Source organism: Vigna radiata, chromosome 4, assembly GCF_000741045.1.
Source record: "Vigna radiata var. radiata cultivar VC1973A chromosome 4, Vradiata_ver6, whole genome shotgun sequence".
NCBI classification, from domain to species: Eukaryota; Viridiplantae; Streptophyta; class Magnoliopsida; order Fabales; family Fabaceae; genus Vigna; species Vigna radiata.
In genome coordinates, this window is record NC_028354.1 from 3,183,414 (window position 1) to 3,195,858 (window position 12,445).

Below are 12,445 nucleotides of genomic sequence, written 5' to 3' on the forward strand. Positions count from 1 at the left end.
CAGATGAGAACCCAACAATTGATAATCAAAGCATATGAAGAATCATATAAATAAACAAGAGTTTCAATAAAAGAGAGTTTCAAAAGATTACATGGTTTCCCCCAACAACAAAAGGGTTTAGTTAACCATTGTCATGGTGAACCTAGATGAAAATAATGGAAGAATGGAAAAGCAAACCCTAGATAAGATGAAAAGGAGCCTAAGCATCCAAGAGATCCTCTCCAGAGAGTGAAAATTAGGTCTGGCTGCCCTCTTCTGTCAAAAGAATGAAAACAGGCTCAGGCCCAGCGGACAACCGTCTGGCGGCACACTTATGCCGCCCGGCGGTTTGCCCCTAATCGCGCCACCGCCGGTGGCAGGGGGCCACTACCCGGCGGTTTTCCTCTTATCGCAAATCCGCCCAACGTCCATGCCAGGTGCCTCCTCTTCGCACTAGACCGCCCAGCGGTAAATTTTTCCGCCGGGCGGTTCCTAGACTCTTCTTTTCTTCAGTTTTCTTCCTCTGTCTTAAGTCTAAGACCTCCATCTTCAGTCCCCATCTTCACTTTCATCAAAATAGCTTCAAAACAATGCAAAACAAGCATAATATCGCTAAAAACAGCTTTTGACTCTCGACTGACTCATTTATTGGGTTTTACTTGATTCTAAGCTCATTCTAAGTCTTAAAGGGTGTAATTTGGTCTAAAATGACACATGAAAATAACTGTTTTTCAACTGTTATCATATACATCCATTAACACAACAATCAATCTTCTTGGCTTCCAATCCGAACATTGAAACACATCTTTTGACTTGATAACAATTGTTCGGAATAGAATTGTTTGGTGGTGTCAAATCTAAAACCAATTTTGTATAGTGATCCACGGCTTGATTGGGAACGTTCCAATTAGATTTACCAGCCAAGAGTCTAATGGACACTGACAATTTTGACTCAGATGAACCTTCAAATACAGGTAGAGTTGCCTCTGTCAGTAATTTGTAAAACCTCTGAGTGGTTTCATTTGGAGACTCTTCATCATGACTATCGTTTGCTTCTTGTTCATCATGTCGATGAAGAACATTGTCGACCATCTCTTGCATATAGGCATATTGGTCTATCTCAGATGTATGTACAACACTATTCGAACCTGATGCAAGCCGATTTTCAACTACATTGGAGGTCGAAGGAATTTCTTCACCATGAAATATCCAAACCGTGTAATTAGGCATGAACCCTTTTTTGTATAGGTGAAGTTTAACGTCTTCATCTTTCAAAATCCTTGTACATTCACACTTGATGCATGGGCATCGAATCCCTCCATCAAGAGCATAATATTGACATCATCGAGCCGTTTGGACAAACTCTTCAACTCCGATGACAAAAGATTCCTTCAAACCTCTCATTTCGCTATAACAACGGTCATACATCCATGCACGATGGTTGAGAAAATGGGTCATGTTCTGTGACAAGCCAAACAAAGGTAAACTTAGCCAAATCAACAACACTCCATGTCACATAAGTAATAAACCTATTACTAATTAAGTCCAACATGGAAGGCAATTTAAACACTATTGTCTAGGCATACAATAAGGGCATGCAAATTTAAAGTCCTTAATATTGAAATGTCGTAGACATCCTAAGGGGTTGTGTATTAAATTTAGGGGAGAGAACTTATTATTACTGAAGTTCTCTTTTGTAGAGTACTTCCACATATTTTGTAGGTTCTAAGTGTTTAAGGTACTTTTACCCTTCTCATTCCATTGAGAATGTGTGTAGTACCATAGGACTTTAAAAGACTACTTAACTTAATCAAGTTGTAGCCTAATAAATGAACATACAATATACAGGAACATACAATATATATATATATCAACATATACAAGATATACATGAACATTCAGTCATAGTCTAAATGCAGGTTTGATAACAAATTTATGCTACGAAATAAAAGTACACAATAGTAGCTTTAGATCAATACTAACCACTTCAACAACTTTGTTTCATGAATTGAAACATGTTAAAACTCATATTTAACTCAAAACCAAACTGCAAGCCAAATTCACCTTTCTACTTCCCAAAATTGACTCAAAATATGTGGTTTTGGAAGTGATTTTGTGCCTAATCCATTCTGACACTTTGCTAATCACTTCAACAGTTTTAATTCTACAAAATACACTTGTTTGAACTCTAATTAGGCACAAAACANAACTGGAACTCAGATTCACTTTGCAAGTTCGAAAAATAACTCAAATGTCATGGTTTGAACTACCTAGGGTGTCATATTTTGAGTTCTAGGTTATTTTTGTAGTGTGAGTTTCTAATTACCTAGGTTTTACCATTCTAAACTTGTTAGGACAATTTCTTAGAAGTTTTTTAGGCTAGTTTAGTGCAGTTTGCAAATTTTAACCACTCTAGTGCATTTACTCTAGCTTAATTTGAAGAAAAAGTTGTAGTGAGTGTCAATTTTCGTGCACAAGTCATTTTGTGATATTTGGCAGTTTAAACAAGTCCTAAATGTTGTTTTAAACTTGTTAGAACATTGAAATTGAAGCCAGGTTGATACGCGGGGCCCAAGCCCAATGTCTTTAGTGTAGTCTTTCTTTTATGTACTATGTAAATGTGTTAGGTATGGGGACTTCTAGTCCTATATATAGCCATGCCTACACTTATTGTACTTACTTTTGAGATTAATGAGAATTTGGTTTTCTAAATCAGAAAATAATTCTCCCTTGAAAGTCATTGGCTAGAGAGTCCAAAGACTTCCTTTAGCCACCTTCCAGCACACTACCTCCATTTTCCATTTTTCATTTTCCCTGAAATTCCAAGTGCTTCTCTCATCCATCGTGGACCATTGCCACGCTGACACCTCTTCAGTGCATGCGTCAGCTCTCCATTTCCTTCCTCAGCACGCGTCAGAAGCTTCATTGCTTCAGCTCTCCATTTCCATTTTTACGTTTCTTCCTTCACGAGAGCATTTCTCTCTCGACAACGATCTTCCTTCACAGATCAAAACTCCAGTCGTCAACAAAGGTTATTTCCCTTTTTCTCATCTCCTAACCACATCTTCCTTTAGGGTTCCAGTCCTTTTCCACCATGTTCACCGATTAACCTTCTCAATCTAGGGTTCCGTCATCATCTAGGTATTTTTCCACCGATTAATCTTTGGTTTGAACCGATTAATCGGTTCGTTTGAGTCGTTTCACCATTTCTAGGGTTTCCTTGGTCTAGGTTACAGATCTTTGAGTTCCTTTCTCAGAACTGGTTTGTCCTTCTCAGATTTACTTCGTTCTCTTCCGATTTCTCTCCGGTTAAAAGGTTCTTTAACATTCCGTTGCGTCTTCTCTTTCGGAGGAAGCTTCGAGGACTTCGCGTCGAACCTACAGTCATCTTCTCGGAGCCTTCGTGTATCACAGATTCATCTATGTGATAAATAACATATTCAAACCTCATTTTTGAGTGAAATTGGGAACTAGAAGGGTGAATTTGCTATACAGTTTGGTTTTGAACCCAATTACAGTTCAAACAAGTTTAAATTGATGAATTAAAGTTGTTGAATGCATTAACACAATGTTAGAATCACTTGTGGATGAATTAAAGTGATGAAAGTAACTTAAGAGCTGAAAAACAGAAACTGTATTGCTATTTTGTCATGCAAATGAAATTTGGATTGTAGCAAGACGTGGTTTAGTGCTTTGAAGTGAAGTAATATGGGTTGTGTTGTATTGGGGAGGAAAGGTAGAAGGAGGAGTCCTTATACTGGTAGTTATACTAGTTTAATTCTTTGAAAGCCAAAATTGACTCATAGAAATTGAATTATAAAAAGTGTTATATTGAGTGTGTTGTATTGAGTTTTCTTGCTTTCTTGCTTTTTATTGTATTGAGTTATAAAAAATTAATGCTTTTTCTTGCTTTCTGCATCTGTTCTAGAACCTTTCTTTGAATCTATTTGAGTGCCTACTTCTATTGTACACCTATTTGTATTGCTTTTATGCTTTTTGGCATCTTAAATTTGTCCAATTCAAGTCATATTTTGGGTCTGTCCAGTGACCATTTCTGGTGCACTTTTTTATCTGCTTTGGTGCTAACTTTTTGGAAATTGTGGTGTTGTGAAGACTTTGTGGTGCATTCCAGTTTTCGAAACCTTTTCCAACTAAGGTCGCATCTTAGGAAGTGGAGAAGGAGCACAATTTGTGAATTCAAAGGGGTTGTCCAGCAAGGAAAAATGTGAAAATTGGCAACTCCTATAGCCAAATTTTGAGTTCTGGGTTGTTTTTGTAGTGTGACTTTCTAATTAGATAGGTTTTACCATTCTAAACTTGTTAGGACAGTTTCTTTGTTGTTTCTTTGGCTAGTTTAGTTTAGTTTACAAAGTTTGACCATTGTAGTGCATTTCTAGTAGACCTTTTGAGGTTTTCAGGTTTGCATACTAGGTTCTAAGTCTAAAAATTCAAGTCATATTTGACAATTAGTTTCAAACCATTCACAAGTTTGACAAAACTCAATGTATACAATATCATAAAACTCCAATCAACATAGCTTAACATTGAAACTCAACATTGATAACGGTTGAAAAACAGTTATTTTCATATGTCAATTTAGACCAAATTACACCCTTTAAGACATAGAAGGAGCTTAGAATCAAGTAAAACTCAATAAATGAGTCAGTCGAGAGTTAAAAGTTGTTTTTAGCGATATTATGCTTGTTTTGCATTGTTTTGTAGTGATTTTGATGAAAGTGAAGATTGGGGTTGAAGATGAAGGTCTTAGACTCAAGATAGAGGAAGTAAATTGAAGAAAAGAAGAGTCAAGAAACCGCCCGGCGGCAAAATTCACCATTGGGCGGTCCAAGGCGAGGAGAGGGCACCTGGCGTGGGCGTTGGGCGGATTTGCGATTAAAGGCAAATCGTTGGGCAGTGGCCCCCTGCCACCGGGCGGTGGCACGATTAGGGCAAACCGCCGGGCGGCATAAGTGTGCCGCCGGGCGGTTGTTTGCTAGGCCTGGGCCTGTTTTCTGTGACGCTCCTCAACTATAAATAACCCTGTTGCGATTTCATTCTCATTCTTTTGACAGAAGAGGGCGGCCAGACCTAATTTTCACTCTCTAGAGAAGATCTCTTGGATGCTTAGGCTCCTCTTCATCTTATCTAGGGTTTGCTTTTCCATTCTTCCATTATTTTTCATCTAAGTTCACCATGACAATGGTGAACTAAACCCTTTTATTGTTGGGGGGAAACAATGTAATCTTTTGAAACTCTCTTTTATTGAAACTCTTGTTTATTTATATGATTCTTCATATGCTTTGATTATCGATTGTTGGGTTCTCATCTGCGCTTAATGCTTTTGTCGTTTAACTCATTCGATAACTGTTGTTTGTCTTTATTGATACGGGAATGTACATTAATGTCATGAACTAGTGAGAAATTCCTTGATTAAGCAATACCAACCTAGGGATAGGGGGTAGGACGATCATCTGTTTTTTCTTCTGTTCTTAATGCATTATTAATTGCTAGGGGAGGCTAGGGATAGCAAGCCGGTAATTAGTAGTAGGCTCTTCTCGCCGAGGGATCGGGTTAAGGGTAGGCCAAGAAAGTTTGCATAACAATTAGATAATCAAGCACATTAAATAAGAGGAGTAGATAAGAGGGAGCGGATAAGATGAAATTGTAAACCCCCAACAACTTCATTCCTTCATAACATTTTCCGTCAATCGAATCAACCCATTGCATGTTTATTTTCTGTCTTTGCATCTACAACAATTAATTCTTTCTTTACAAGTCTTACGATTTTGATTCACACGAACGAGCCTTTCGAGTCTCTTGGGAAGAACGATATCGGGTATTACCGATTATATTACTTGCACGATCTGGTACACTTGCCAGTGAGTCAACAAACATTCACAACATTTTAGAACAAGATAAATTTCATGACACAAGAATGAAAATAATAGAACATAACACATACAATCAGGGGATATTTCAGTTTAGGTCATCATACCTTTGCCTTTGCCTTCCTTTCCTGATCAAGTCTTCTTTCTACACTCTCTTCCTCCCCTTCTGGCCACAATTATAACTCCTTTAAAAACTCACCCTATCACATCAAATAGGAGAGTATTTAGGTTTATTCATTACATTTCGTAGAAGATTATTTATATTATTCGTTGAAGATCATAGAAGATGATAGGAGGTTAATTGTATATGAGAGGAGGAAGAAACGTTAGAGGTTAGTTATCCTAACTGCTGTCAAGACATTTAGGAGGGTGTGTATAAATAAGGGTTGAGTGTCATTGTTTTGGGGACTTTTGGAAGGTTTGGATGTTGATAGGTTAAGCTGTGAAAGGGGTTAGGCCCTTGATTCTTGAATGTACAAACCCATTCTTTTCGTGAATAATATTCAGATTCTTTTCACCTTTGTTGTCTTACACTACCATGAGTGTGAATTAGTGTTCACTGACTAGGTTTCTATATCAGAAACCTGTCAGAAGATGATTTATTCATATTAGATTACTTATATTCATGTAGCAAATAAGAATAGCTATTAAGATTGAAACCATAACGGCAAAAATTTCATAAATTGGAAACAATTAAAGACAAAATAGAAAACAAGTTGATTAATAGTCTATGAAGTAAAACCCATTCCTAAATGGGTGAATTGAAAGATGCTACTGCAATTTTCAAAATGGGTGAATTGAAAGAATACTCTATGGTGAGTAAGGCCTACTTTGGGCTTGTTAGACTCAAAACAGAAATGAGTATGGTTTATTATTAAGGGTTGCATAGTTTTGTTCACATTCTTTCTTTGAGAATGAAGGAAGCATCAATTAATATCTGCCAAAGCAATGAAACCAAAGCAATGTTTGCTGCAATTTATCACCAAATCATGTCATTGACATGCTAAATCTAGCCTGGTGATGAATTAGTCCAGCCTAACTCATTGTTCAAAGTTCATTTCTGCTGTGTAGTTGTTTAATTTGCTACATTATTAGCTAATATAAGGTCAAATTTCGGAATCTGCTATTTTTATGCCAAATAATAGCTCAAAAAATTTGTTTTGATGATTTAAAGTTGTTGTAAAATTCTAATTCGACTTATAACCACTGTTGTGCAATTTCACTACTCAAAACCTCAATTTAGAGTTCATTTTTTCTAGTGTAACTCTCTTACTTCAACAACATTATTAGGCCCTTCATCAACACTTCTCCTTTTCTTAGAAAAAACTTCCTTAACCTCCTTTCTCAACTCCTTTTGCTAAACCAATTGTTGCACGAAGTTGATTTTTTTTATTGGGGTTTATTAAATAGATCCCTATATGCTATTAGAGAAAAACAGAACATAGAAAAAGAAAATGAAGTTAATTTTTGCATGTAAAAAGGTTTACTTAAGTTGATATTTGTATTTGAGAAGAAAGTTAGATATTGAATTTGTCTGGGCATCTGAAGGAATGCTAATTTCCATGCATATTTAAAAGGCACAGAGGCTCTTCTGCCACACTCTCTGACGCACTTCATTCACCATTCCCGCTATACGCTACCCCTCTTTAAATTCTCACAATTTCTATTGTATTCTCCAAGGAGAGGAGTTGAAACATTCAACTTACACACACAAATATACCAAAAAGGAAAAGCAGACTAGAGAGGTTTTCCCTTCCAAGTTTCTTGCGACTTTCTTGGATGGAGTCTTTCAAGGGACCAGAGGGAGCGGAAGTGAAGTGCGTATGGGTTCATGGTCCTATAATTGTACCCTTGGGGTTGGCCAATCTAAAAGATTGCACATCTAAAATATTGTGGGCAACATGATTTTTCTATTCTAGTAAAAATATGGTCCAACATGATTTTTCTCTAGTCTTGTTATTTTTCCCACTCTTTTTCTTTTTCTGCATTAGCTTTTCTAGATTCCAAAACTACTCACCAAAAACAACATTAAGGTTGTCTGTCTAGTGTTGTGATGTTTTTTCTTCCTTAATTTCAAGCATTTTCAACTAGTGACAATTCATGTTTGTTTGTGAATGAGTATTTCCTTATCATTACTTGTCTCGTTAGGACCAAACAATTTGCAGACATGACTGACGCACTATATTTTCCCAAAATATTTTTTCATTATTTCTTCTTAAAACTAAACCTGATTTTGTATCACCAAAATTAGTAGAAGAATTCAGCCATACATATTTACAAGTGTTCCCAAATTTACATTGTCTAGTTCTTAAATAATAAGCACATTCAGGCTCATTCTGCATCAGCAAGAATAAAAAATACAGAATTAACTATTATTATCAACAACACCACCAAACAATCAGGTGTTAGATTTTAAATAGAGAAATTATCTATTTCGGGTCATTCTGTATCAAGAAGAAACAAAGAAAATATAGAACGAAATTTAGAAAATGTATGCCGATGGAAACTGAGAGTTAGGGGTTGTTATGAACTTATGAGAGTCATTTGCATAAAATAATTGCCAGTAATTATGTATAAGGACTATTTATCTTATAGAATGTCATGTAGTTAAGCAGCATGAAGTTAGTTGTAGCTTGTGGACAAAGAATAATCTTCATAGAAGACTTTTATCTCTGGGAGCAGCCAGTTTATTGTTGTATTATAAGTTTTGTTTGTGAGACAGTATGTGTATTGTTGTATTGTGTGTGATTTCAGTGTTCAATATTATATTTTACTACTTTTATCAATTGGTATTCTATCATATACTTGATAACTCTCAATATTTTCATTTTTTTCTTTGTTTAAAAATCATTATTAGTTCATTTTAGTTTCTTATTATTCAGAATTAGGTTAATTTTGGATTTTTCTTTTTTAAAATGGTAGTTTTATAAAATTCTAGTTAAAAACAGGTATTTAGGTATATTTTAGTACTTTTAGGAGGAAATTAATTTTCTGTTAATAAAGAAAGAAAAAAACATAAAAATAAAATAAAATAAAATACAATAAAGATAATTTTTAGGTTGAAATTTTCTTTTATTTTTCTTTAATTGTTAGATTGATATTTTTTCTTTGTAGATTAGGTCATTGCATTGAATTTAGCTGCTAATTAGAAGCTTTGTGCTGCAGAAAATAAATTGGGCCGCAGAAGATGCTGGATTTGAAAAGAAATTGGGCTTATTGGTCTGCTGATTGGAAGCAAATTGGAACGCTGCTGCCATTGGAGTAAATTGGCGATTGATTCTTTTTTGAAGCTGCTGAAGCAATTAAAGTGGGCCATGATAAATTGGGCTGCACATTTGGCCTGCCACTGCTGCTCATTTAATTGGGATGGTGTTGAAGAAGTTAATTGGGCTGCCAATGCTGAGATGGGCTTAAGTGAAACGGTGAGTTTCACTGGAGGCAGCAGTTGGGGTCATTGCAGAGCAGTTCATTTGAGAAAAAAAAAGAACATTGCCGTGAGTGTTTCATTTAGAGAAAGCACTCCCTAGAGCTAGGGCATGTGCGAGAGCGAGAGGAGCTCCTTGGTGCTGGAAGCTGAATCCGAACCTCAAGTTTAAAGTTGAACTAAAAGCAGAGCGTGATAAAAGAGGTGATCGGAGGGCTTGAAGAAGAGATCGAACTGGCGAGGATCTATGACCGTCCAATGGAGAAAGCGAAACGCCCAAGTGAAGAAGGTTTCTCTTTTACAGATTTTTTTCTTTGTTCTAGTTTTCAAACCCTATAAAAGGGTGTTTCCTGCCATGTACATAATATACATACAGACACTTTCAGATACAGTTTTACGCTCTGTAGATTAGGTTTTTACGCTTTCTATAGAATAGGTTTTCGTTCTCTCTGCTTTTGGAGCGCACACCTGCGGTGGTGACAGCCCGTAAAGGCTTCGATTGCGAGTTCTGTTCGGTATCTTTCCTTATACTTATGATTTCTTGTTAATAAAATTTGTTTCTTTTAGTGATGTGTTCAGTGTTTTGTGATTCTGTTATGTGTTTCTATGTTTCTTGTGTTGTTATAATTGAAAATTGAATTGGACTCTGATTCTCTACAATTCTATGATTCCTCTGGAATCGAATGACTCCACAGTGAGCGTTCATTTTCGAGATGTTTTCTCGAGACAAAGTTGAGTTCAATGTTAAAAGATTCATCAGATTATGTTCAATTTCAGTCTTGTGTTTTCTGTTTTTGTGAAACTGTGTATTGGTTGAGTAATTGAGTGAGAATTTCCACTTTAAGTTCTGAAACATGAACTAAAAAGACCGTGTGATGGGCTTAACTTTCTCGGAATGTCTTTCTGAAGAGGAATTGAGACTCTTTCATTCAATCTATTGCACATTTGTCTCTGTTCTTTGATAGCTTCATATCTTTTGTTTGCTTCTTTATTTTGAGTATTTCTGTTGAATTGATCTTAGAATATTTCGTAGTTCATATTGTGATTTTAATTTTCCTTTCATTTAGGTTCTGTTATGTGACTTTTATTCTTTGGAAATTTTGTGTTAATTTGATCATTTCTATAATTACAGTTCTGGATTTTAAATCATTTTAGTTACATTCAATTTTCAATTTAGTTTATGTTTTGTTACAGTTTTAGGTAGTTATAGTAATTAGATTTTATTTTTGTTTTGAGTAGTTTAGAATGTTATTTCTTTTTTTTTCTTTTATATTTCATTTCAGTTTCTATATTCTTTTAAACAGATTTTAGTTTGGATTTTTTATTTTTTCCTTTTCAGTTTTATTCATTAAATGTCCCCACCTTGTTTTGTAGTTTAGATAAATAGTAAATAAAGAAGCCAGATTAACCATATATTCTAAACTTGATTTTCACCGAGTCTGCGGATTGATCCCCTGGTTGCCCTATACTACATTAGTGGGGACTAGGGTTTGTTGACTTTTTGTGAGACCAAAAAGCAGTTCAACAATACTGAATAGAAAGAAGCAGCATCTGAATCAAAACTTTTTGAGTCTAAAAGTATGTCAGGCAATTTAATTATGCTATAAATCAAACTACTAATCAATAAGAAAGACCACAGTTAACAAAGACATACTTCCTTAGTTGTATCTCAGATATAAATAAGAGGTAAATATTCAATACTAACTAGGCGGAGAGGATAGCCTAAAATGTTCAAGACAACTCTTCCAGCAATCCCGGCCTTGTCTCTAGGATGATGAAACCTGCATGTGGCTCCAAATTTGCATGTTCCTGTCTTTAAATAGTACTGGAAAGCATAAAAAAGGGAATAAGGATTTGTAATATTCTTAATAAAAATAATGATAAAACATACACACAGACAGTAGCAATTGACACATAAATTAGTAACATACACTCCCTCAAAGAAGAATTTCAACTACGCAACTTCCTTTCAAACACTGGGGTAAATTCCTCAGGACCATATGAATAAATAAAGATATGTACTTCTCATTCTCCTCCTCTAATGTAAAAGTAATGTAACATCACTGCCTCTCTCATTTTTCTCATCTCTTACAATCATTGGTTTTTTCTTTTATAAATCATGTATATTACCAAACATAATTATGTTTCAATCCAAAATATTAGACGTCAAGTTAACGAATGAACCAAAAATTGCACATCTAAAAGATTATGGCCAACTCAATTTACAGTTCCCATTATTAAACTCATCAAAAAGAACAAGGGAATCAACTAACCTCAACAGCTAAATGCTTGACGATGCCACACTCTACAGACCATCAGCCCTAAGTCGTCCTGAAGCCAACCTCCATGACCCACCAACAGCTAAATGCTTGACGATGCCACACTCTGCAGACCACCAGCCCTACGTCGTCCTGAAGCCAACCTCCACGACCCACCACCCTGTCACAAACGTCACGAAGCCTACCCACCCAAACTGCAAACCAATAGCCACCAACGCACACACCTCACCGTCAAGCAGAACCGTTACACGAGAACGGCTTATGGCAAGCAAATTGGCACTGCCAAGAACCCAAGCAACTTCTGTTGCAAGCGCGAGAGAGACGAGGACAGGGGATTTCTGAAATTGGGGGTAGGGGATTTCTGAAATTGGGGGAAGGAAACCAAATTTTTTACTTAAATCTATCGTGGAGATTACCGAGGGTTGAAAGCCCTCGGTAAATTATTTCACTAAATCTTTACCGAAGGACCACGGGCCATCGGTAAATACCCCTCGGTAATTAGCGCGTTTACTGAATGTGGAAAAGAGGGACACGTCAAACCAGATTATCCAGACCTGAAGCTGAAGCATAAAGCCTACAAAAGATTTCCTCAAGAGAAAAGAAAGAAGCAAAAAGGAGCTTACATTGCTTGGGATAACAGTGATTTGGATTCTTCAAGTGATGAAGATCATGATCAAGAAGAGGAGTCTAACATGTGTTACATGGTTGGAGCATCATTGGCAAACTATGATAGTGACACAAACTTTGAACAAGAACCGATTGAAGTCAAGTATGACCTACTACTGGATGCTTTCAAGGAAGTTCGTGCTGAAGCTATGCGACTCCAGTATAAGGTTAATCGACTTAACTATGATAGGAAGGATTATGAATATATA